The sequence below is a fragment of the Heptranchias perlo genome, chromosome 20 (genome assembly GCF_035084215.1).
Source record: "Heptranchias perlo isolate sHepPer1 chromosome 20, sHepPer1.hap1, whole genome shotgun sequence".
NCBI classification, from domain to species: Eukaryota; Metazoa; Chordata; class Chondrichthyes; order Hexanchiformes; family Hexanchidae; genus Heptranchias; species Heptranchias perlo.
In genome coordinates, this window is record NC_090344.1 from 9,396,583 (window position 1) to 9,420,360 (window position 23,778).

General features: G+C 44.5%; 4 non-coding genes across 4 annotated transcripts; 1 reads left to right on the forward strand and 3 right to left on the reverse strand.

Annotated features, from left to right (window-relative positions):
• The first annotated feature begins 6,080 nt into the window (after positions 1-6,080).
• Positions 6,081-6,162, forward strand: trnal-uag (transfer RNA leucine (anticodon UAG)). Its single transcript has one exon. It is a non-coding gene; the product is annotated as a tRNA-Leu (tRNA).
• Positions 6,163-17,823: 11,661 nt separating this feature from the next.
• trnaf-gaa (transfer RNA phenylalanine (anticodon GAA)) lies at positions 17,824-17,896 on the reverse strand. The gene has a single exon. It is a non-coding gene; the product is annotated as a tRNA-Phe (tRNA).
• A 1,018-nt stretch (positions 17,897-18,914) lies between these two features.
• Positions 18,915-18,987, reverse strand: trnak-cuu (transfer RNA lysine (anticodon CUU)). Its single transcript has one exon. It is a non-coding gene; the product is annotated as a tRNA-Lys (tRNA).
• Positions 18,988-21,835: 2,848 nt separating this feature from the next.
• trnaf-gaa (transfer RNA phenylalanine (anticodon GAA)) lies at positions 21,836-21,908 on the reverse strand. Its single transcript has one exon. It is a non-coding gene; the product is annotated as a tRNA-Phe (tRNA).
• Positions 21,909-23,778: the final 1,870 nt, after the last annotated feature.

A 23,778-nucleotide genomic window follows, 5' to 3' on the forward strand; every position in this document is an offset into this window, starting at 1 on the left:
ATACCCTGGAATTTTGAAAGAGAGAGATGGAAGGGAATAAGGGCCGGAGAATGAAACATGAAGAGATCGAAGGGAATAAACAGCGAAGAATTGGATAGGGAGAGATAGAAGGGATTAAACACCCGGGGATTGGACAGGGAGAGTTCGAAGCGAATCAACACCGGAGGATTGCACAGGGAGAATTCGAAGGGAATAAACATCGGATATTGGACACAGGGAGACCAAAGGGAGAAAAGTGCCAGGAATTGGACAGGGAGATATCGAAGGGAATAAACACCCAGCAAGTTGATTGTGAGAGATAGAAGAGATTAAACACACGGGGATTGGACACAGGGATACCGAAGGAAGGACGCCCGAGAATTGTACAGGGAGCGGTAGAGGCGAATATTTACCCAGTGATTGGACACGGAGAGATCAAAATGAATTAACACCCGGAAATTGGACAGGTAGAGATGGAAGGGAGAAAATACATGTGAATTGGTCAGACAGACATGGAAGGGATAAAATACCTGGGAATTGGACAGTGAAACATGGAAGGGAGAAAACACCAGGGAATTGGACAGTGAAATAACGAAGGCAATATACACAGGAATTGGACAGAGAGAAACAGTAAGGAAAAAACACCCACTAATTGGACAGGGAGAGGTCGAAGGGAATAAACACCCTGGAATTGTGCAGAGTGAGATCGAAAGGAATAAACACACGGGAAGTGGACAGAGAGAAGTGGCCGGGAATTAAAACCAGGAATTGGATAGCGATTAATGGAAGGGATTAAACACTCGGGATTGGACAGGGAGAGACTGAAGAGAAGAAACATGCCGGCATGGGCAAGGAGAGGTGGAGGGGAATGAACAACTGGGAATTGGACAGAGAGAGATCGAAAGGAATAAACACCCAGGGATTGCAGAGAGAGAGCGATCGAACGGAATAAACACCCAGGGATTGCACAGAGAGCGATCGAACGGAATAAACACCAGGGGATTGCGCAGAGAGAAATCGACCGAATTGAACACCAGGGGATTGCACGGAGAGAGATCGAACTGAATAAACACACGAGGATTGGACAGGGAGAGATCGAACGTAATAAACACCAAGAGATTGGACCGAGAAAAATGGAAGGGAAAAAAATACCCGAGGGTTTGACAGGGAGAGGTGGAAGTGTACTGTTTGAGGGGCCCGACCTGTTTCGTAGTAATCATAGACTTTTACATAAGCCGGCTGCAACATCTCCACCACAAAATTATGGCTGTCGTGGAAGGATAATTGTAGGAGACGTTTCGATTCCATCTGTAGAGTGAACTGGGGTAAGTACCGGAGAAAAGATCTATCTGCCCATGAACCTTACCATCCCATGGCCCTGGCCTCACTACACATCTCAACCCCACATCAAAACCCACATCTCAACTGACATCTCAAACGCACATCACAAATTACATCACAAACCCACATCACCACAACCCACATCACAACCACACATCACAACATCACATCTCACTGACATCACGACCCCAGATCCGAAACAGCACATCACAAACCCACATCACAAACCAACATCTCTTCTCCAGAAAGGTGCCGAGGCAGCAGGAGCAGTTGTGGAGGCCAAGCCCGTGCACGTCCGGTTAGGACGTGGCACAGGCCAAGGTGGAGCCGCCATATTGATATTTATTCGGAGCTACCCTCACCCCGATTCTCAGGCCTGGTTGTAAAATGGCTCTTGTATTCTGGAGTCTTCACAAGAGGCAACACCTCAACCCGAGTTGTCAGAGCTGCTTTCTCACTTCCCTAAACAAACAAAAAACGGTGCTCTCTCGACAGAGAGAGAGAGAGGGAAGGAAATGAGGGAAGGAGAGAGGGTATCTGACGAAGGAGGGAACAACAACTTGTACAATACAACGCCTTAAATGCGGAAAAACCATCCTGAAGGGCTTCAGGGTGCGGCGACGAAAAAATTAAGCCAAGGAAGGAGATATTAGGAGGGATGACCAAAAGCTCAGTCAAAGAGATGGGTTTAAGGAGAGTGGGCTTTTTGCTCTCAAGATTGGAGGAGAGGGGAGAGGGAAGGGGAAAGGATAAAGGCAAACTACATCCACCTGGAAGGAGGGAGATTGACTGACTCATTCTGATTTATCCCAACCTCGATTGCGCGGGGTTGGTTGTATCTATCAACACATCACAGGAGGTGGAAGAAGAGGTCTGCGGTTGGGGCAATTTTCTGTATTTTCTTTTGGACATTTTGCTTCACCTGGAAAAGACAAGATCTAGGAAGAGGTTGAAGAGAGGCAGGAGAAGGAAATAAGACACATTGTCTGAAGGGGGTGGGGATGGTGAATCATATTTAATAAACACCCCCATTGCCTGGCCGTTGTAATAACTAGGTTTCAAGGGATATCTGTAACAGTCGGGTAAATAGAGTTGATGCACAGATCACCCCTGATCTAATTAAATGGCGCTGCGGGTTCGAGGGGCCGAATAGTCGTCTCCTGTCCCCAATTTTCTACATTTATCAACGTGGAGCTCGAGGAAAGGTTTTTTTCATCAAGTGATCAATGCAGAAAGCGCTCAGAAAGCCCGTTAATTTCCTTCTTGCACAATTCAAAAGCACTGGACCCCGATGACAAAGAGCAAGAAAGCCGGATTTCAATCACGAGCCTCATGATTCAGTAATGATGAGTGCACTGTATGGTAACATGGCCGAGCGGTCAAAGCCGCTAGATTTGTGCTGCGGGGACGTGGGTTCGAATCCCACGACTGCCAGGATTTTCCGCAATGTATGTTTTGACAAATTCAGAGAAAATCATGGAGTGTGGTCCAGCGGAGGATTTCAAAGAAGCTGCATGTGCAGCAGAGAGAACCATGGACTTTGACTGCACAAAGGGAGACCATTCGGGCCATCGTGTCCGTTCCGCTTTCAAATTCTTGCAGCGGTGGGATTCCATACCATGTACCCGGAGAGATTGGAGCTTTAATCCAGGATGAGTCCCATCAAGGGGACAAGACACGTTTGCATAGGTAAGGGCCGCTCACGTTTGCATCCGTTTCAGCAGAGTGGGACAGGTGAATATGCGGTATTTATCGGTTAGTTGAGACTCAGGGAATACCATGATTGTAAGTTCGATTCCCACTTGGAACAAGCAATCGTTTTGCTTTTGAACAATTCGAACGGAGATGAAGGTACAGTTGGTGTTTTTCAAACTACATCTCCTTATTGGTGTTGCCATGAGGTTCCTCCGACCTATCGTGTTCCAATAGAAGATGAGAGATTTAAAGTAGCGTTTCAACATTACTTGTTCACAGGAGGGAGGCTGTGGTTTTGGTGCCATAGGCTTTGATTTTGATCCATCTGAAAAATGTGGGATTTAACTGGAGCTTTAAACCAGCGCCTTAGACCACTCAGACACGATACTTTCCATCCTCTACTTCAGGATCTACTGTTACAGGAATAGAATTACTGCAAGCAAGAATAGTACCTCTGAAGCACCAATGCTCGCAAGGCGGAAGAGTGTTTTATCCAGTTGGAAACCTGTATGAAAGAACATGCAGTCTGGCAGAGCTGGACGTCCAGCCGATTGAATTTTGCGCGAAGCAGATGATGAGGCTCCATCTTGAGAGTTCTTTGGACTTTAGTGTAACAGCTCCGGGGGTCAGAATGGCCGAACGGGTGGAAGGTGCTGAGTTCAGGTCGCAAATTTCACTGGAGGTGGGGGTTTCAAACCTTTCAATACTTTCTCCCTCATGTGCTTATCTCGCTTCCTCTTCAATGCATCCATACGATTGGCCTCAGTTATTTCTTGTCGTAGCGAGTTCCACATTAAAACCAGTCCCTGAGTAAAGAGGTTTCTGTTCAATTCCCTATTGGAATTATTGGCGACTATACTTTCTGTACATTTTCATTATCCTGCAGAATATTCGATACTGTTCTCAACATCTTCTACTACCGTTAATATTGGAGGGATTTAGACTATGGTAATGATCACTGCGATTATTTCCGATTTCATTAATTTGATGCAAATTGAACAATACTAAACTGGCGAAACATTCCCTGCCGATATTAAACACACCTTGAGTTTCAATCGTAACGTGTCTGACAATAACTTATAAAGCGAAGTATTTGAAACACGTTGGGGTCACAGTTTCTTTTTGCACAGAACAAAACCTAAATCATTTAAGATGGCATTTTTTTTACTGCATCAAAATAAACAATATCTTGTTGTCAGGTTTGGCTGCTTCGTTCTTCAGTGTCAAAGGGAGAATTGTCTGATCTCCTCATTTATTTCACGTAAGAAACAAACACAAACACAAACACATGCATTAGATCAGAATCAACTCACAGATGGACTCACAATGAAAATTACAGCGAGAGACACAGACAGCATCGGGAAACACAGAGAAACAGACAAAAGAAATGGATGAGTGCAAAATGGCCCCACACTCCTCAAACTCACCGTCTGTGCTCAAAGGAAGCTGACAGATATCAGTGAGAAGATGTAATACTGTACCAACGTGACTTGGCGCCGTGGCTTAGCTAGTCAAAGCGCTTGTCTCGTTAACAGGAGATCCTGGGTTCGATTCCCAGCTGTACCTTTTTGTTTCCTTAGTGATATTTACTACTTTGTGAATTTGAGCAACAAAATATCACAGGGCACATTTGATGTCCAGATCACCCATGATCAAATTGAAGAGTGCAGCAGGTTCGAGGAGCTGAATTGTATTCTCCTGTCCCGATGTTCCCATGCTGCTCAACGCGGGGCTGTACGACAAGTAAAAAAAAATCATCAGACTGACTCCAGATTGAAGATCGGGTGTTCAGAAGGAAGTTTCCTCAGATTGTTGGACAAATTGACGCAATGAAGCAAAACCAATTGCTCCTTCCCTGCCAGAAGAGGCAACAAATGTTGTCAGTGGGCCCGGTTATCGCAGTCGTTCGAGCATGTGACTCTTGATTTCAGGGTCGAGGGTTCGAGCCCCACGTTGGGTGGTTCACATTTTATTGCTCACAAAGGGTTACAGGTGCAACCTCTTATCTTCAATTAATGAAATCCAGTTTTATAAACGGATACAACAATGAGCTGTGTGAAAGAAAACCGTGAGCACTGGCAAACATCCAGTCCCGTCCCGATTCGACCTTTTGATTCCCTGCACGTGGGATACTGCAGATTATCTGTTCAATTCGGATTCATTTTTTGCTGTTATTAAATATTAAGTAATATAATATTTAGAAGATGATAACTCTGGATCCATGAGCCTCTCTGATCCCTCCAGAACGCCCCTTACCCCCTTTAATTCTCCCTGAGCTCATTGTCTTCTCCGATACGTTCTGTAACTTACCTTCTCCGATCCCCTCAGAGAGTCCCTGATCCCCTTTGATACCTTTTCAGCGTCCTTTACGTTCTCTGATACACTGAGTGCCCCTTATTGACTAATATGCACGGAGACCCCTTACATTATCTGACACCCTCTGAAAATCCGATCCCCTATCTCAGATCCCCTTGCCCGACCGGATCACCACGAAGAAGCCATTAAACTCCCTGATACCTTCTCAGAAGATTTACAGGTTTATTGTACAATCTCGGGTTTCGGCAGCTCTCTCTGTTGGGAGAATCCAGAATGAGGGGGCTTAATCTGAAACGTAGAGCAAAACCATTCATCTGATAACTCAGGAAGCACTTTATCACAGAAAGTGTCTTAGAAATCTGGAACTCTTTTCAACAAAAGGCTGAAGATGTTGGGTCAATTCACATATTGAAGACTGACATCGATGGATTTTTCCACGAAAGTGTATCAAGGGATATGTGTCACAGTCGGGTTAATAGAGTTGGTACACAGATAACCCCTGATCTAATTCAATAGCGCAGCAGGTTCGAGGGGCTGAATAGTCTTCTCCTGTCCTCAATTTTCTATGTTTATCAACGTGGAGCTCGATGACAAGTTTTTTGATCAAGTGTTAAATGCAGGAAGGGCTCAGAAAGCCCTTTAATTTCCTTCCTGCACAATTCAAAAGCACTGGACCCAGATGATAAAGAGCAAGAAAGCCTGATTTCAATCACTAGCCTCATGTTTCAGTAATGATGAGCTTTGTTCGTGGCAGCATGGCCGAGCGGTCTAAGGCGCTGGATTTAGGCTCCAGTCTCTGCGGGGACGTGGGTTCGAATCCCACTGCTGTCAGGGTTAGTCGCAATGTTTGTTTTGACGTATTCACAGAAAATCATGGTGGAGTGTGGTCCAGCGGAGAATGCAAAAGAAGCGAAAAGTGCAGCAATGAGAATCATGGACAGTTGCTGCACAAAGGTGGACCATTCGGCCCATCGTGTCCGTGCCGCTTTCAAATGATTGCAGCGTTGCGATTCTATATCATGTACCCAGAGAGACTTCAGCTCCAATCCAGGATTCGTTTCATCAAGGGGACAAGACACGTTTTCAGAGGTAAGTGCGGCTCATGTCCGCATCTTTTCCAGCAGAGTGGGACATGGAAATACGCGGTATTTGTATGTCAGTAAAGGTTCGGGGAATGCCGAGATTGTGAGTTCGATTCCCACTTGGAACAAACAATCGTTTTGCTTGTGAACAATTCGAACGGAGTTGAAGGAACAATTGGTCTTCTTCCAACGACATCTCCTTATTGGTGTTGCCATGTGGTTCCTCCGGCCTATCGTGTTCCAATAGCAGATGAGAGGTTGAAAGCAGCGCTTCAGCATTACTTGTTTACAGGAGGGAGGCTGTGGTTTTGGAGCCATAGGCTATGATTTTGATCCATCTACAAAATGTGGGATTTATCTGGAGCTTTAAAACAGCGTCTGAGACGACTCAGACACGATACTTTCCACCCTGCACTTCAGGATCTACTGTTACAGGAATAGAAATACTACAAGCAAGAATAGTACATCTGAAGCACCAATGCTCGCACGGCAGAAGAGTGTTTTGTCCAGTTGGAAACCTGTATGAAAGAACATGCAGCCTGGCAGAGCTGGACGTCCAGCAGACTGAATTTTGTGTGAAGCAGATGATGAGGCTCCTTTTTGCGTGTTCTCTGGGCTTCAGTGTAACAGCTCCAGGGATCAGAATGGCCTACAGGGTGTAAGGTGCTGAGCTCATGTCGCAATCTTCCCTGCAGGCGTGGGTTCCAATCCCAACAATTGAATGATTCTAATAAAGTTGCATGAGTCGCCAGCATAGGGACTTGCACTGATTGAAATGCGAGAAGCCCAGTGTCCAAGTCCCGCATAAAGCGGACAGTTTTAATCAAAAATCTCCAATTCATAAAAAAACATTGAAGAAGACAGAAATATTTCTAATTAATAACTGCCACGAAATCCGATTTACGCTGAAATATTATTCATGTTTCCAATTAACTGCAACAAGCTTGTGCATCAACATATAAACGGGATTTTTTAACCAAACGCAGCCGAACGAATTCTAGCCGTTTTTTGAATCCTGTTCTTCACATGGAGAGGATTCAAATTCAAAGCAGAAACTTAGATTGTTGAGAGAATGCTCTGCAATCAAGGCGACAACCTGAGCGAGGAAAACCGCAGTGAGTGTCGAGTCCAACGGCCGAACCTCCCGCCCAAGATTTCCGCAGTCGGCGGGAAGGAAGTAGTGACTGTGGCTCTCAGCGTCACGTGGGAGCAGAACACCAAAAAATATTCATCGAGTTTCATCGAAACAAGAACACAGAAGCAGGCCATTCGGCCCAACTGGTGTCTGCCGGCGTTTATGCTCCACACGAGCCTCCTCCCTCCCTACTTCATCTAAACATATCAGGATACCCCTCTATTGCTGTCTCCCTCATGGGCTTATCTGGCTTCCTCTTCAATGCATCAATATTATTTTCTTCATCTATTCCTTTTCTTAGCACGTCCCACATTCTAACCACTCTCTGGGTAAAGAGGTTTCTGTTGAATTCCCTATTGGAATTATTGGCGACTATTCCTTCTGTTTATATTCATTATCCTGCAGAATATTCGATACTGTTCTCAACATCTTCTGTTACCTTTAATATTAGAATGGTTTAGACTGTTGTAATGGTCGCTGCGATTATTTCCGATTTCATTCATTTAACGCAAATTAAATAATACGAAACTAGCGAAACATGCCCTGTCGAAATTAAACACACCTTGAGTTGCAAACGTAACGTTTCTGGCAACAACTTACAAGTTCTAAATATCTTCGGGTCACAGTTTCTTTTTGCACATAACTGAACCGAAATCATTCAAGGTGTCATATTTCATTTACTGCTACAAAACAAACAATATCTTGCGATTAAGTTTGGTTTCTTAGTTCCTCAGTCTTAAATTCCCCATTTCCAACAACGTTCACCTGAGGAAAGAGGAAGCCTCCGAAAGCTTGTGAATTTAAAATAAAATTGCTGGACTATAACTTGGTGTTGTAAAATTTTTTACAAGTCTTAAAGGGAGCACTGTTTGATCTCCTCATTTATTTCACGTAAGAAACAAACACAAACACAAACACAAACACATGCATTAGATCAGAATCAACTCACAGATGGACTCACAAAGAAAAACACAGCGAGAGACACAGACAGTATCGGGAAACACAGAGAAATCGACAAAAGAAATGGATGACTTCAAAATGGACCCGCATTCCTCAAATTAACCTTCTCTGCTCTTCGGCAGCTCACAGGTATCAGTCCGAAGATGTGTTTGTTTAGCAACGTGGTTCTGCGCCGTGGTTCAGCTGGTCAAAGCGCTTGTTTTTTCAACAGGCGATCGTGCGTTCGACTCCCAGTCGTGTCTTTTTGTTTCCTGAGTGATATTTCGCACTTTGTGAATTTCAGCAACAAAATATCACTGCTCAGTATTTGTATCGGTTGAGAAGCCAACAAGGAAAGGATTCCAGAATTGCAGTGCGGAAGTCCTCTTTCGTTCTGCAGACAGGCCTCTCACAGAAAGTGTCCTGAATACATTTCGCGGTTACTGTTCTGGAGGGCTGATTTTACAAGATTCTTTACTTTCAAACAGCAACCCACCTCCCACCCAAAGATGCGATGCGAAACTGGTATGAGAGCAAGTTTCGGTGTTCAGCTTTTGTCCGCAATGTGCATTTATAGCACATCTTAGTATCAATGATAATGTCGGGCACAAGACATTTGGGTTGGATCCGTCTCTTGCAATAATTACAAAGGATAATAGATTACAAAGTAAAAAGCCAATCCAATCTCTCAATCTCTCCGTCACATTCTCGGTGAGTGGACGTAAACCAGTAGAAGAAGCGATAACAAAGAACTGAGTAGTTTAGTTTGTTTCATTTTCCTTCAGGCAAGGACAGATGAAGAGAATGATCGCTGTTTCCTGCTAAACAAGTAACTGGAATGAGCATTGTATCTGGTTCCCACGGTACCATCCACGTGTATATCTGATATTTACACAGACACCTTCCTTCCTTACTAATTGTAGGAAACGTTTGGTACGGTTCGATCACACTTCAGAAGGACAGAAACACGAAAAATATAGCCACCGCCTGGTGACATCTTCTAGATGAGAGAAGTTTTAGGTTTGTGGAACCATAGAATCATAGAATTTTACAGCACAGAAGGAGGCCTTTCGGCACGTCGTGCCTGTGCCGGCTCTTCGAAAGTTCAGTCCAGTTTAGTCCCACTTTACCCCGATAGCTCTGCAATTTAGTCCTCTTCACATAAATGTTCAATTCCCGTTTGAAAGATCATGTGCAATCTGCTTCCACCGCCCTATCAGGTGGTGCATCCCATCTCTTAAGAACCCTCTGTGTGGAAAGAAATTCTCCTCAATTCCCCTTTTGACAACTATTTTCAATCTAAGACCTCTGGTTACCGGCCCGCTTGCCAGAGGAAACAGTCTCGCCCTCCTTGCTCTATCACAACCCCTCATGATATTGAATGCCTCTATTAGGTCTCCACTTAACCTTCTCTGCTCTAAGGAGAACAATCACAGCTTCTCCGATCTCTCCACATAACTGAAGTCCCTCATCCCTGGTATCATCCTGGTAAACTGCCTTTGCACCGTCTCCAAAGCATTTTCATCCTTCCTCAATGGTGGTGCCTAGAATTGAACAACGTACTCCAGCTGAGGCCTAACGAGTAATTGGTAAAGGTTTAGCCTTGACTTTCTTCGTTGGACTATAACCGGGTGTTGTGCATCTCCTTACATTTGTCCACCCCAGTCCATCACCGGCATCTCCACATCGTGGCCACTATCGACACCACAAACTGACGGCTAAAAGTGGAGAGAATCTCCAAGAAGATCACGCATAAGTTTCTACAGAGCTGAAAGAAAGCAGACAAGATCCCGAAAGGACTACAGATCACGAACCCACTCAAGTCGATATACAACACAGACTACGCTGAGAGAATCTGCCTTTGGACCTCTCGCACACACCGCAACCATCTCAATGGACTCTCTGAGGGTATAGGAGAAGGTAAGAGACAGAGCGTATCAGCGATGATAAGGAGCACATGGAGAATCAAATAGGGTAAGGGGGGATCAGGAGGTATCAGAGGCGAATTGTTCCAGAGTTGGCATCTCCTAAATATTACATTTTCTGACCTTCAACATTTTTAATAACAGCAAAAAATGAATCAGATTGAACCGATAACCTGTCCGTGTCCCATGTGGAGGGAACGAGAAGGTAGAATCGGGAGGGAGTGGAAAATTGGCAACCCTCACGGTTTCCTTTCACACAGCTCAGGGTTGTGTCTGGTTGGAATCTGGAGATAAGAGGTTGCACTTTGAAACTTTTATCACCAAGTGTGAAAAGTAGAACACAAATCGCCCAACGTGGGGCTCGAGCCCACGACCCTGAGATGAAGAATATCATGCTTTCCCGACTGAGCGAGCCGGACCGATTGCCAAAACTCTTCCCATCCTATTATTGCAGAGAGACAGCTGTTGGCTTTGCTGCAGGAGTTCAGTTCGTTCCACAATCTCAGGGTATCTACTTCTGAACACCCGTTTTTTTCATTCTGGAGTTAGACTGATGTATTTTAACATTCGTGCAGCTCCGCGCTGAGCAGTATAGGAATATCAGGACAAGGGAAGGCCATTCAGCCCCTCGAACCTGCTGCCCCATTCAATTAGATCATGAGTTGATCTGCAATTCATCTCTGTTTCTCCGCCTTGGAATCATATTCTTTGGTACCCGAACCGAAAAACGATCTATCACTATCAGACTTCAAATTATGAATTGAGCCACAATCCACATCCTTTGGGATGAGAGAGTTCCAGCTTTCGGCCGTATTTTGTATGCGAAAGTGATTCCTGATTTCTTGCATGATTATTCCAGCTCCAATTTCATTTTGGATTCGGCCAACAGAGAGAGAGAAAAAGGCCGTCTTAACCGGAGATTGATCCTTTAAAGATCTCTCACAAATCAACTGAAACCAGTCGGAATGCGAATACCATTTCACTTTTCCAAAATAAAGGGAGTGACATTCATTGTGGAAACAGTCTGATGTCGCTCACTGCAGAAATATCCATGTCAGTGTGATTCAGACTGAAGGAGCTCGCCTGCAACCTTCGAACCTTCTCTGTCAAGAAGTATTCCGACTTCGTTCAAGCCAATCTCGTTTTTTTTGGATATTTTTCAGATGCCTATTATCCAACCGCAGAATAAATGGTGGAAAATCAGACGCACTCAGCTGGCAATGTTTGCGGTACATTTTCTGCCAGACAAGACACACATTCGAACACAAGAAATGCGAGACAATGAATGTGAAGGTAAAAGGTTGCTTTTGCGTCCTCTGGTGGGTTCAAACCACCAACTTTTCAGTTAGCAGCAGAACGCGCGAACCAATTGCGCCACAGAAACAGAGCTTACAAATGTTCAAGGACTAATTCATCGAGCTAAAGCTTCAGGTTGCCGCGCTCAATGTAACAGCTTTCTTCCAATCAGTTTACTTTTCCAAAATAAAGGGTGTGCAGCTTGCACGAGTGAAAATCTATGCTGTATTATTTCTGAAAATTAAACTCACCTTGCCATTAAACACCTGTCTGTTGAAAGACTCAGTCCGCTCGTGGAAGAGAGGATTGATTTTTGAGCTGTGATTCGCCATTCTCTGTTCCAGTAATATTCAGGTTTGCTGAAAATGAGATGAGATGAAATGAGCAGGACAATCCAGCAGGTCTGTGACACTACACGGTGTCTACAAAGTTGTCTCTTGCACTTACAGTGAAGTGGACGACAATTTTCACTCTTAAACCAGTAATTATTATGTTAAGAAAAAATGTGGCCGAGTAAGACTCGATTTCGGCGCGATGACAAGGGCCAGAGTAAAGTTCAGTTAATGCGATTGCCGAGTGGTGAGAGGGTGGATTTGGAACTCTTGTGCGGCTGCGCTGCACATTGTCCAGATCTGTTTGGAGCGATATTCCCTTCAATTCATCACTTACAGGGACAGTTTGATTCCAAGTTTCTTTTCCCCGGTGGTTGCTGAGATTTGAAAAATAAACGCGACCCGTGCTTACCCCAAACTCGTCACTTACACGCTGACAGATACAAGGCCGTCACACTCTTCACTTCAGTGAGATGAAAGCGGAGAGCGATTTCAGGGTCGAATGCAATGGCGAACAAAACTCATTCAATGAAAGTGCAGGTCATTGAGTGGCCTTTAAAGTCCTGATTGTTTGCACTGAACTTCTTCCCAAAGCGTTTGAGATTCAGGGGGAGTGATTTAGGGACTTCTTTTCCCTCTTTGCAAAAGTTTCAACCGCAGGTCAAGATCAAAAGTCGAGGGCAGAATGAGACGCCTTCCTGAAATTTTGAGAACTCGGGAAGCAGACTTTAGAGCAAGGTTCTGTTTATTGTGAAAAAGCAAATAAAACATTCATTCCGGAACGAGCGAGAATCCTATCAGCTCTAAAAGCAACGGTTACCCGTGATTTGTGCACGCAGCCTTCTGGTGACGCAATAAGTAATGTAGCAATAAGCAGGAAGTTGAAAAGTGGGAATTGATAGATTAAGCGAGTGGGCAAAACTGCGGCAAATAGAGTTCAATGTGTGGGAGGGCGAGGTCATCCACTTTAAATCTGAGAAAGATAAATCAGAGTATTTTCTAAATGGTGAGAATCCAGAAACTGTGGAGGAGCAGAGAGATTTCGGGACCCATGTACAGAAACCGCTACCAGCCAGCGTACAGGTAAAAAATTAATTAAACAGACGAATGTGCCGTTAGTCGGGCCGGTTTGCTCATTTGCATATAGTATACCGTAATGTCTTGATCACGGATTCGATTCTTGTAATTTAATTTATTTATTTCGGATTTTTGTAACTTTTAAAATGGAAGCTTCACACAAAAAACAACAGACAAATTCAACGGGACAGTTTTTTGAATAACAGCCATTGTAACTTTGCCCCGGGGCCGGAGAAACACGTCTTTTTTTTTTTTGCCTTTCTCCGGTTTGCAGATAAACGTTTAACTCGCGGCCTTTTCCCATTAATGATCATCAGCAGCAACAGACAGACTGAGCGGGTCTGACCGCCCCGAGATGTGGAAAAGGCATCAATTTCGAACAAATGCATCAAATCAAAAAGTCACCCAGCACCGAGAGAGAAAAAACCAAGAGAAAAAGGCAGAATGTCACAGAGAAATAAAAGCCAAATACAGACGATATGAATATTTCCCATCCTTGATGCCTTTCTATTCCCTCCCCAATTCTTCAGTGGCGGGTGTCAAATTTTGCTGTAAATAAGTGCGAGAATCGAATCAAGGAAGAAGAAACTAAACAACCATAAACTGCCGAAACTCGGGATTGAACCAAGGAACTTCAGATCTTTCGTCCAACGCTCTCCTAACTGAAATATTTCGACGACACATCCAACCTTTGCTTTGTGTCATTGTCGTGGAAGAAAATATAACCCCAGGAGGAATTGCCCCTCCTGTTCATTCCACAATTCATTTTTAAACATCGAACTGATATATACACACCCACAGTTCATATTTTAACATCGCACTCATATATACTGACCCAAAGTGCAGGTATAAATGTCGAACTCAAATATACACACCCACAGTTCATATACAAGCATCGCTGTCATAAATAAACTCCCAAAGTTTATAAATCGATAGCGCACTAATAGATCCACATCCAGTTTAACGGACGTCGATCAGGACCGACTGCCAATCGAGCAATCAGGGTGGGAGCGGCGGCAGCAACAGCGACCGAACAAACTCTGGATCTCATCCTTTACACAGACCGGGAGTTTCACCTGTGAAGTTACACCGTACTTTGATAGCAGGGACGGTGATGGGAACTGACAAGGCATCAGGGGGTCTAATGGCTTCTTGGCGGCGATCCATTTGGGCAAGGGCATCTCAGAGAGGGGAAGAGACAGTCAGAGGGCATCAGAGAGTGTTACGGGGTTCAGAGAGGGGAGCGGGCAGTCAGAGGGTGTCAGAGAGTTTATTGAGATCTCGCAGAGAGGAAAGACTGCCAGAGGGTATCAGAGAGTGTAAGGACGCTCAGGGCGTATCAGGGGGTGAGGGGCACTCAGCGTGTATCAGATAGTGTAAAGGGCGCTGACAAGGTTCAAAGAGGATAATGGACTCTCTGAGGGTATCAGAGAAGATAAGGAGCTCAGGGAGAATCAAAGAGGGTAACGTGGGCTCAGGAGGTATCAGAGAGGCGAATGGATCCAGAGTTGGCATCTTCTAAATATTACACTTCCTAACCATCAACATTTTTAATAACAGCATAAATGAAGCCGATTGAAACGGTATCGGCCTTGTCCCATGTGGAGGGAATGAGAAGATAGTATCGGGAGGGGCTGGATATTTGGCAACGCTCACGGTTTCCTTTCACACAGCTCAGTGTTGTGTCTGTTGATATAACTGGATTTCTTGAACTGGAGATAAGAGGTTGCACTTTGAACCTTTCATCACCCATTGTGAAAAAAAGAACACAAAACGCCCAATGTGTGGTTTAAACCCACGACCCTGAGATTAGGAATTTCGTGCTTTACCGACTGAGCTAGCCGGGCCAGCGGCAGGGCTCCTTCTCATCCTATTATTGCAGAGAGGCAGGTGGTGACGTTGCTGTAGGGGTTCAGTTTGTCCGACAATCACAAGGTGGGTGAATCAGAACACCCGATTTTCATTCTCGAGTCAGTCTGATGCCTTTTACCAGTCGTCCAGATCCGCGTTGAGCAGGAGAGGTAAATCGGGACAGGGGAAGACCATTCAGCCCCTCGAACCTGCTGTCTCATTCAATTAGATCATGAGGTGACCATTAATTCATCAATGTTTCCCCGCCTTGGACTCATATCCCTTGGTAACCGAAACGGAAAAAGATCTATCAATATCAGATTTGAAAATTTGAATTGAGCCTCAATCCATATCCTTTGGGATGAGAGAGTTCCAGCTTTCGGCCGTATTTTGTTTGCTAAAGTGATTCCTGATTTCTTGCCTGATTAGTCCAGCTCCAATTTTATTTTGGATTCGGCCAACAGAGAGAGAGAAAAAGGCCGCCTTAACCTGCGATTGATCCTTTAACGATCTCTAACAAATCAACTGAAAACTGTCGGAATGTGAATACAATTTCACTTTTCCAAAATAAAGGGAGTGACATTCATTGTGGAAACAGTCTGATGTCGCACACTGCAGAAATATCCATGTCAGTGTGATTCAGTCTGAAGGAGCTCGCCTGCAACCTTCGAACCTTCTCTGTCAAGAAGTATTCCGACTTCGTTGAAGCAAATCTCGTTTTTTTTGGATATTTTTCCGATGCCTGTGATCCAACCGCAGAATAAATGGTGGAAAATCAGACGCACTCAGCTGGCAATGCTTGCGGTACATTTTCTGGCAGACAAGACACACATTCGAACCCAAGAATTTGCGAGACAATGAATGTTAAGGTAAAAGGTTGCCTTCGTGTCCTCTAACGACCAACTTTTCAGTTCGCAGCGAAACGCGCTAACCAATTGCGCCACAGAAACAGAACTTGCAAATGTTCAAGGACTAATTCATCGAGCTGACGCTTCAGGTTGCCGCACTCAATGTAACAGCTTTCTTCCAATCAGTTTACTTTTCCAAAATAAAATGTGTGCAGCTTGCACGAGTCAAAATCTGTGCTGTATTATTTCTGAAAATTAAACTCACCTTGCCATTAAACACCTGTCTGTTGAAAGACTCAGTCCGCTCGTGGAAGAGAGGATTGATTTTTGAGCTGTGATTCGCCATTCTCTGTTCCAGTAATATTCAGGTTTGCGGAAAATGAGATGAGATGAAATGAGCAGGACAAACCAGCAGGTTTGTGACACTACACGGTGTCTACAAAGTTGTCTCTTGCACTTACAGTGAAGTGGACGACAATTTTCACTCTTAAACCAGTAATTATTATGTTAAGTAAAAATGTGGCCGAGAAAGACTCGATTTCAGCGCGGTGACACGGGCCAGAGTAAAGTTCAGTTCATGCGATTGCCGATTGGCGAGAGGGTGGATTTGTAACTCCTGTGCGGCTGCGCTGCACATTGTCCAGATCTGTTTGGAGCGATATTCCCTTCAATTCATCACTTACAGGGACAGTTTGATTCTAAGTTTCTTTTTCCCGGTGCTTGGTAAGATTTCAGAAATAAACGCGACCCGTGCTTAACCCAAACTCGTCACGAACACGTTGACCGATACAAGGCGGCCACACTCTGCACTTCAGTGAGATGAAAGCCGACAGCGATTTCTCGTCGATTCCAATGGAGAAAAAAAGTCATTCAATGAAAGTGCAGGTCATTGAGGTGCCTTTAAATTCCTGATTGTTTACACAGAACTTCTTCCCAAAGCGTTTGAGATACACGTGGGGCGATTTGGGGACTTCTTCTCCCTCTTTGCAAAAGTTTCATCCGCAGCACAAGATCAAAAGTCGAGGGCAAAATGAAACGATTTGCTCAAATTTGAGATCCAGAGAACCAGAATATAGAGCAAGGTTCTGTTTATTGAGAAAAAGCAGATGAAACATTCATTCCGGAACGATACAGAAACCTATCAGCTCTAAAGGCAACGGTTACCCCGTGTTTTGAACACGCAGCCTTCTGGTGACGCAGGAAGTAACGCAGATGGTAGCAGGAAATTGAAAAGTGGGAATTGATAGATTAAGTGTGTGGACAAAACTGTGGCAAATAGTGTTCAATGTGGGGGAGACCGAGGTCATACACTTTAAATCTAAGAAAGATAAATCAGAGTATTTTCTAAATGGTGAGAAACTCGGTGCTGTGGAGGAGCAGAGAGATTTAGGGGTCCAAGTGCAGAAATCGCTGCAGGTACAAAAATTAATTAAACAGCCTAATGTGCCGTTGGTACGGCCGGTTAACTCGTTTGCAAAGAGTATACTGTAACATAATGATCACGGACTCGATTCTTGTAATTTACTTTATTTATTTCGCGTTTTTGTAACTTTTGAAATCGAAGCTTGAAAAAGAAAATCAACAGAAAAATTCACGGGGACCGTTTTTGAATTACATCCGTTGTAACTTTGCCTCTGGGCAGGATAAACACGTCTTTCTTTTGATTTGTCTTTCTCCAATTTGCAGATAATCGTTTAACTCGCGGCCTGTTCCCATTAATGATCATCAGCAGCAACAGACAGACAGAGCGGGTCTGACCGCCCCGAGATGTGGAAAATGGAGCAGTTTCGGACAAATCAAATAGTCACCTGGCACCGAGAGAGACAAAACCAAGAGAAAAAGGCAGAAGGTAACAGTGAAATAACAGCCAAATACAAACGATATAAATAATTCCCATCCTTGATGTCTCTCTATTCAATCCCCAATCCTTCAGTGGCGGGAATTAAATTTCACTGCAAATAAATCCGAGAATCGAAGCAAGGAAGAAGAAAGTAAACAAACAAAAACTGCCGAAACTCGGGATTGAACCAAGGACCTTCAGATCTTCAGTCTAACGCTCTCCCAACTGAGCTATTTCGGCTCTGTACCCAACGATTACTTTGTGTTATTGTCGTGGAAGAAAATATAACCCCAGGAGGAACTGCCCCTCCTGTTCATTCCACAATTCATATATAAACATCGTACACGTAGAGATACACCCACAGTTCATATATAAACATCGTTGTCATACGTAAACTACCAAAGTTTATAAATCAACAGCTCACTCATACATCCACACCCAGTTTGTGGGAGGAAGATCGGTACCGACCGCCGATAGAACTCTCAGAGGCGGAAGCAGCAGCGACCGATCAAACTCTTGATCTCATCCTTAACACAGACCGGTAGATCCACCTGTGAAGTTACACCGCACTTTGATAGCAGGGACGGTAATTGCTTCTGAGAAGGCCTCAGGGCGTCTCATCGCTTCTTAGTGGCGATCCATTGTGGCAAGGGCATCTCAGAGAGGGGAAGGTACTATCAGAGGGCATCAGAGAGTGTCAGGGGGCTCAAAGAGGAGAGTGGGAAGTCAGATGGCATCAGAGAGTGTATTAAGATCTGAGAGAGGGGAAGGACTGCCGAGTATGGGAGAGTGTAAGGCGGCTCAGGGCGCATCTGTGTCAGGGGCAATCAATAGGTATCAGAGCAGGTGAATGGCGCTGACAAGGTTCAAAGTGAATCATGGACTCTCTGAGGGTATCGGAGAAGGTAAGAGACAGAGCGTATCAGCGATGATAAGGAGCACAGGGAGAATCAAATGGGGTAAGGGGGGATCAGGAGGTATCAGAGAGGCGAATTGTTCCAGCGTTGGCATCTCCTAAATATTACATTTTCTGACCTTCAACATTTTTAATAACAACAAAAAGTGAATCCAATTGAACCGATAACCTGTCCGTGTCCCATGTGGAGGGAACGAGAAGGTAGAATCGAGAGGGAGTGGATATTTGGCAACGCTCACGGTTTCCTTTCACACAGCTCAGGGTTGTGCCTGTTTCGAATCTGGAGACAAGAGGTTGCACTTTAAAAATTTTATCACCGAGTGTGAAAAGTGGAACACAAATCGCCCAACGTGGGGCTCGAACCCACGACCCTGAGATTAAGAGTCTCATGCTCTACCGGCTGAGCTAGCCGGGCCGACTGCTGAAATTCTTCCCATCTTATCATTGCAGAGAGACAACTGTTGGCTTTGCTGCAGGAGTTCAGTTCGTTCCACAATCTCAGGGTATCGACTTCTGAACACCCGTTTTTTCATTCTGGAGTTAGTCTGATGTCTTTTACCATTCGTCCAGCTCCGCGCTGAGCAGTATCGGAACATCGGGACAAGAGAAGGCCATTCAGCCCCTCGAACCTGCTGCCCCATTCAATTGGATCATGAGTTGATCTGCAATTCATCTCTGTTTCTCCGTCTTGGACTCATATTCCTTGGTACCCGAATCGAAAAACGATCTGTCAATATCAGACTTCAAATTATGAATTGAACCCCAATCCACATCCTTTGGGATGAGAGAGTTCCAGCTTTCGGCCGTATTTTGTTTGCTAAAGTGATTCCTGATTTCTTGCATGATTAGTCCAGCTCCAATTTCATTTTGGATTCGGCCAACAGAGAGAGAGAAAAAGGCCGTCTTCACCGGAGATTGATCCTTCAGCGATCTCTCACAAATCAACTGAAACCAGTCGGAATGTGAATACCATTTCACTTTTCCAAAATAAAGGGAGTGACATTCATTGTGGAAACAGTCTGATGTCGCTCACTGCAGAAATATCCATGTCAGTGTGAAGGAGCTCGCTTGCAACCTTCGAACCTTCTCTGTCAAGAAGTATTCCGACTTCGTTCAAGCCAACCTCGTTTTTTTGGATATTTTTCATATGCCTATTATCCAACCGCAGAATAAATGGTGGAAAATCAGACGCACTCAGCTGGCAATGCTTGCGGTACATTTTCTGGCAGACAAGACACACATTCGAACCCAAGAATTTGCGAGACAATGAATGTTAAGGTAAAAGGTTGCCTTCGTGTCCTCCAACGACCAACTTTTCAGTTCGCAGCGAAACGCGCTAACCAATTGCGCCACAGAAACAGAACTTGCAAATGTTCAAGGACTAATTCATCGAGCTGACGCTTCAGGTTGCCGCACTCAATGTAACAGCTTTCTTCCAATCAGTTTACTTTTCCAAAATAAAATGTGTGCAGCTTGCACGAGTCAAAATCTGTGCTGTATTATTTCTGAAAATTAAACTCACCTTGCCATTAAACACCTGTATGTTGAAAGACTCAGTCCGCTCGTGGAAGAGAGGATTGATTTTTGAGCTGTGATTCGCCATTCTCTGTTGCAGTAATATTCAGGTTTGCGGAAAATGAGATGAGATGAAATGAGCAGGACAAACCAGCAGGTCTGTGACACTACACGGTGTCTACAAAGTTGTCTCTTGCACTTACAGTGAAGTGGACGACAATTTTCACTCTTAAACCAGTAATTATTATGTTAAGAAAAAATGTGGCCGTGAAAGACACGATTTCAGCGCGGTGACACGGGCCAGAGTAAAGTTCAGTTAATGCGATTGCCGAGTGGCGAGAGGGTGGATTTGTAACTCCTGTGCGGCTGCGCTGCACATTGTCCAGATCTGTTTGGAGCGATATTCCCTTCAATTCATCACTTACAGGGACAGTTTGATTGTAAGTTTCTTTTTCCCGGTGCTTGGTATGATTTCAGAAATAAACGCGACCCGTGCTTAACCCAAACTCGTCACTAACACATTGACCGATACAAGGCGGCCACACTCTGCACTTCAGTGAGATGAAAGCCGACAGCGATTTCAGGTCGATTCCAATGGTGAAAAAAAGTCATTCAATGAAAGTGCAGGTCATTGAGGTGCCTTTAAATTCCTGATTGTTTACACAGAACTTCTTCGCAAAGCGTTTGAGATACACGTGGGGCGATTTGGGGACTTCTTCTCCCTCTTTGCAAAAGTTTCATCCGCAGCACAAGATCAAAAGTCGAGGGCAAAATGAAACTAGTTGCTGAAATTTGAGAACCAGAGAACCAGAATTTAGAGCAAGGTTCTGTTTATTGAGAAAAAGCAGATGAAACATTCATTTCGGAACGATACAGAATCCTATCAGCTCTAAAGGCAACGGTTACCCCGTGTTTTGAACACGCAGCCTTCTGGTGACTCAGGAAGTAATGCAGATGGTAGCAGGAAATTGAAAAGTGGGAATTGATAGATTAAGTGTGTGGACAAAACTGTGGCAAATAGAGTTCAATGTGGGGGAGTCCGAGGTCATACACTTTAAATCTAAGAAAGATAAATCAGAGTATTTTCTAAATGGTGAGAAACTCGGTGCTGTGGAGGAGCAGAGAGATTTAGGGGTCCAAGTACAGAAATCGCTGCAGGTACAAAAATTAATTAAACAGCCTAAAGTGCCGTTGGGAGGGCCGGTTAACTCTTTGCAAAGGGTATACTGCAACATAATGATCACGGACTCGATTCTTGTAATTTACTTTATTTATTTCGCGTTTTTGTAACTTTTGAAATCGAAGCTTTAAAAAGAAAATCAACAGAAAAATTCACGGGGACCGCTTTTGAATTACATCCGTTGTAACGTTGCCCCTGGGCAGGATAAACACGTCTTTCTTTTGATTTGTCTTTCTCCAATTTGCAGATAAACGTTTAACTCGCGGCCTGTTCCCATTAATGATCATCAGCAGCAACAGACAGACAGAGCGGGTCTGACCGCCCCGAGATGTGGAAAATGGAACAGTTTCGGACAAATCAAACAGTCACCTGGCACCGAGAGAGACAAAACCAGGAGAAAAAGGCAGAAGGTAACAGTGAAATAACAGCCAAATACAAACGATAGAATTTATTCCCATCCTTGATGTCTCTCTATTCAATCCCCAATCCTTCAGTGGCGGGAATTAAATTTCACTGCAAATCAATCCGAGAATCGAAGCAAGGAAGAAGAAAGTAAACAAACAAAAACTGCCGAAACTCGGGATTGAACCAAGGACCTTCAGATCTTCAGTCTAATGCTCTCCCAACTGAGCTATTTCGGCTCTGTACCCAACGATTACTTTGTGTTATTGTCGTGGAAGAAAATATAACCCCAGGAGGAATTACCCCTCCTGTTCATTCCACAATTCATATATAAACATCACACTCATAGAGATACACCCACAGTTCATATATAAACATCGTTGTCATACGTAAACTACCAAAGTTTATAAATCAACAGCGCACTCATACATCCACACCCAGTTTGTGGGAGGAAGATCGGTACCGACCGCCGATAGAGCTCTCAGAGGCGGAAGCAGCAGCGACCGATCAAACTCTTGATCTCATCCATAACACAGACCGGTAGATCCACCTGTGAAGTTACACCGCACTTTGACAGCAGGGACGGTAATTGCTGTTGAGAAGGCCTCAGGCCGTCTAATCGCTTCTTCGTGGCGATCCATTGTGGCAAGGGCATCTCAGAGAGGGGAAGGTACTATCAGAGGGCATCAGAGAGTGTAAGGGGGCTCAAAGAGGAGAGCGAGCAGTCAGATGGCATCAGAGTGTGTTTTAAGATCTGAGAGAGGGGAAGGACTGCCGAGTATGGGAGAGTGTAAGGCGGCTCAGGGCGCATCTGTGTAAGGGGCAATCAATAGGTATCAGAGCAGGTGAATGGCGCTGACAAGGTTCAAAGTGGATCATGGACTCTCTGAGGGTATCGGAGAATGTAAGAGACAGAGCGTATCAGCGATGATAAGGAGCGCAGGGAGAATCAAATAGGGTAAGGGGAGATCAGGAGGTCTCAGAGAGGCGAATTGTTCCAGAGTTGGCATCTCCTAAATATTACATTTTCAGACCTTCAACATTTTTAATAACAGCAAAAAATGAATCCGATTGAACCGATAAACTATCTGTGTCCCATGTGGAGGGAACGAGGAGGTCGAATCGGGAGGGAGTGGATATTTGGCAACGCTCACGGTTTCCTTTCACACAGCTCAGGGTTGTGTCTGGTTCGAATCTGGAGACAAGAGGTTGCACTTTGAAACTTTTATCACACAGTGTGAAAAGTAGAACACAAATCGCCCAACGTTGGGCTCGAACCCACGACCCTGAGATTAAGAGTCTCATGCTCTCCCGACTGCGCTTGCCGTGCCGACTGCTGAAATTCTTCCCATCCTATTATTGCAGAGAGACAGCTGTTGGCTTTGCTGCAGGAGTTCAGTTCGTTCCACAATCTCAGGGTATCTGCTTCTGAACACCCGTTTTTTTTCATTCTGGAGTTCGTCTGATGTCTTTTACCATTCGTCCAGCCCCGCGCTGAGCAGTATCGGAACATCGGGACAAGAGAAGGCCATTCAGCCCCTCGAACCTGCTGCCCCATTCAATTAGATCATGAGTTGATCTGCAATTCATCTCTGTTTCTCCGCCTTGGACTCATATTCCTTGGTACCCGAATCGAAAAACGATGTATCAATATCAGATTTCAAATTATGAATTGAGCCACAATCATCATCCTTTGGAATGAGAGAGTTCCAGCTTTCGGCCGTATTTTGTTTGCAAAAGTGATTCCTGATTTCTTGCATGATTAGTCCAGCTCCAATTTCAATTTGGATTCGGCCAACAGAGAGAGAGAAAAAGGCCGTCTTAACCGGAAATTGTCCTTTAACGATCTCTCACAAATCAACTGAAACCAGTCGGAATGTGAATACCATTTCACTTTTCCAAAATAAAGGGAGTGACATTCATTGTGGAAACAGTCTGATGTCGCTCACTGCAGAAATATCCATGTCAGTGTGAAGGAGCTCGCTTGCAACCTTCGAACCTTCTCTGTCAAGAAGTATTCCGACTTCGTTCAAGCCAATCTCGGTTTTTTTGGATTTTTTCAGATGCCTTTTATCCAACCGCAGAATAAATGGTGGAAAATCAGACGCA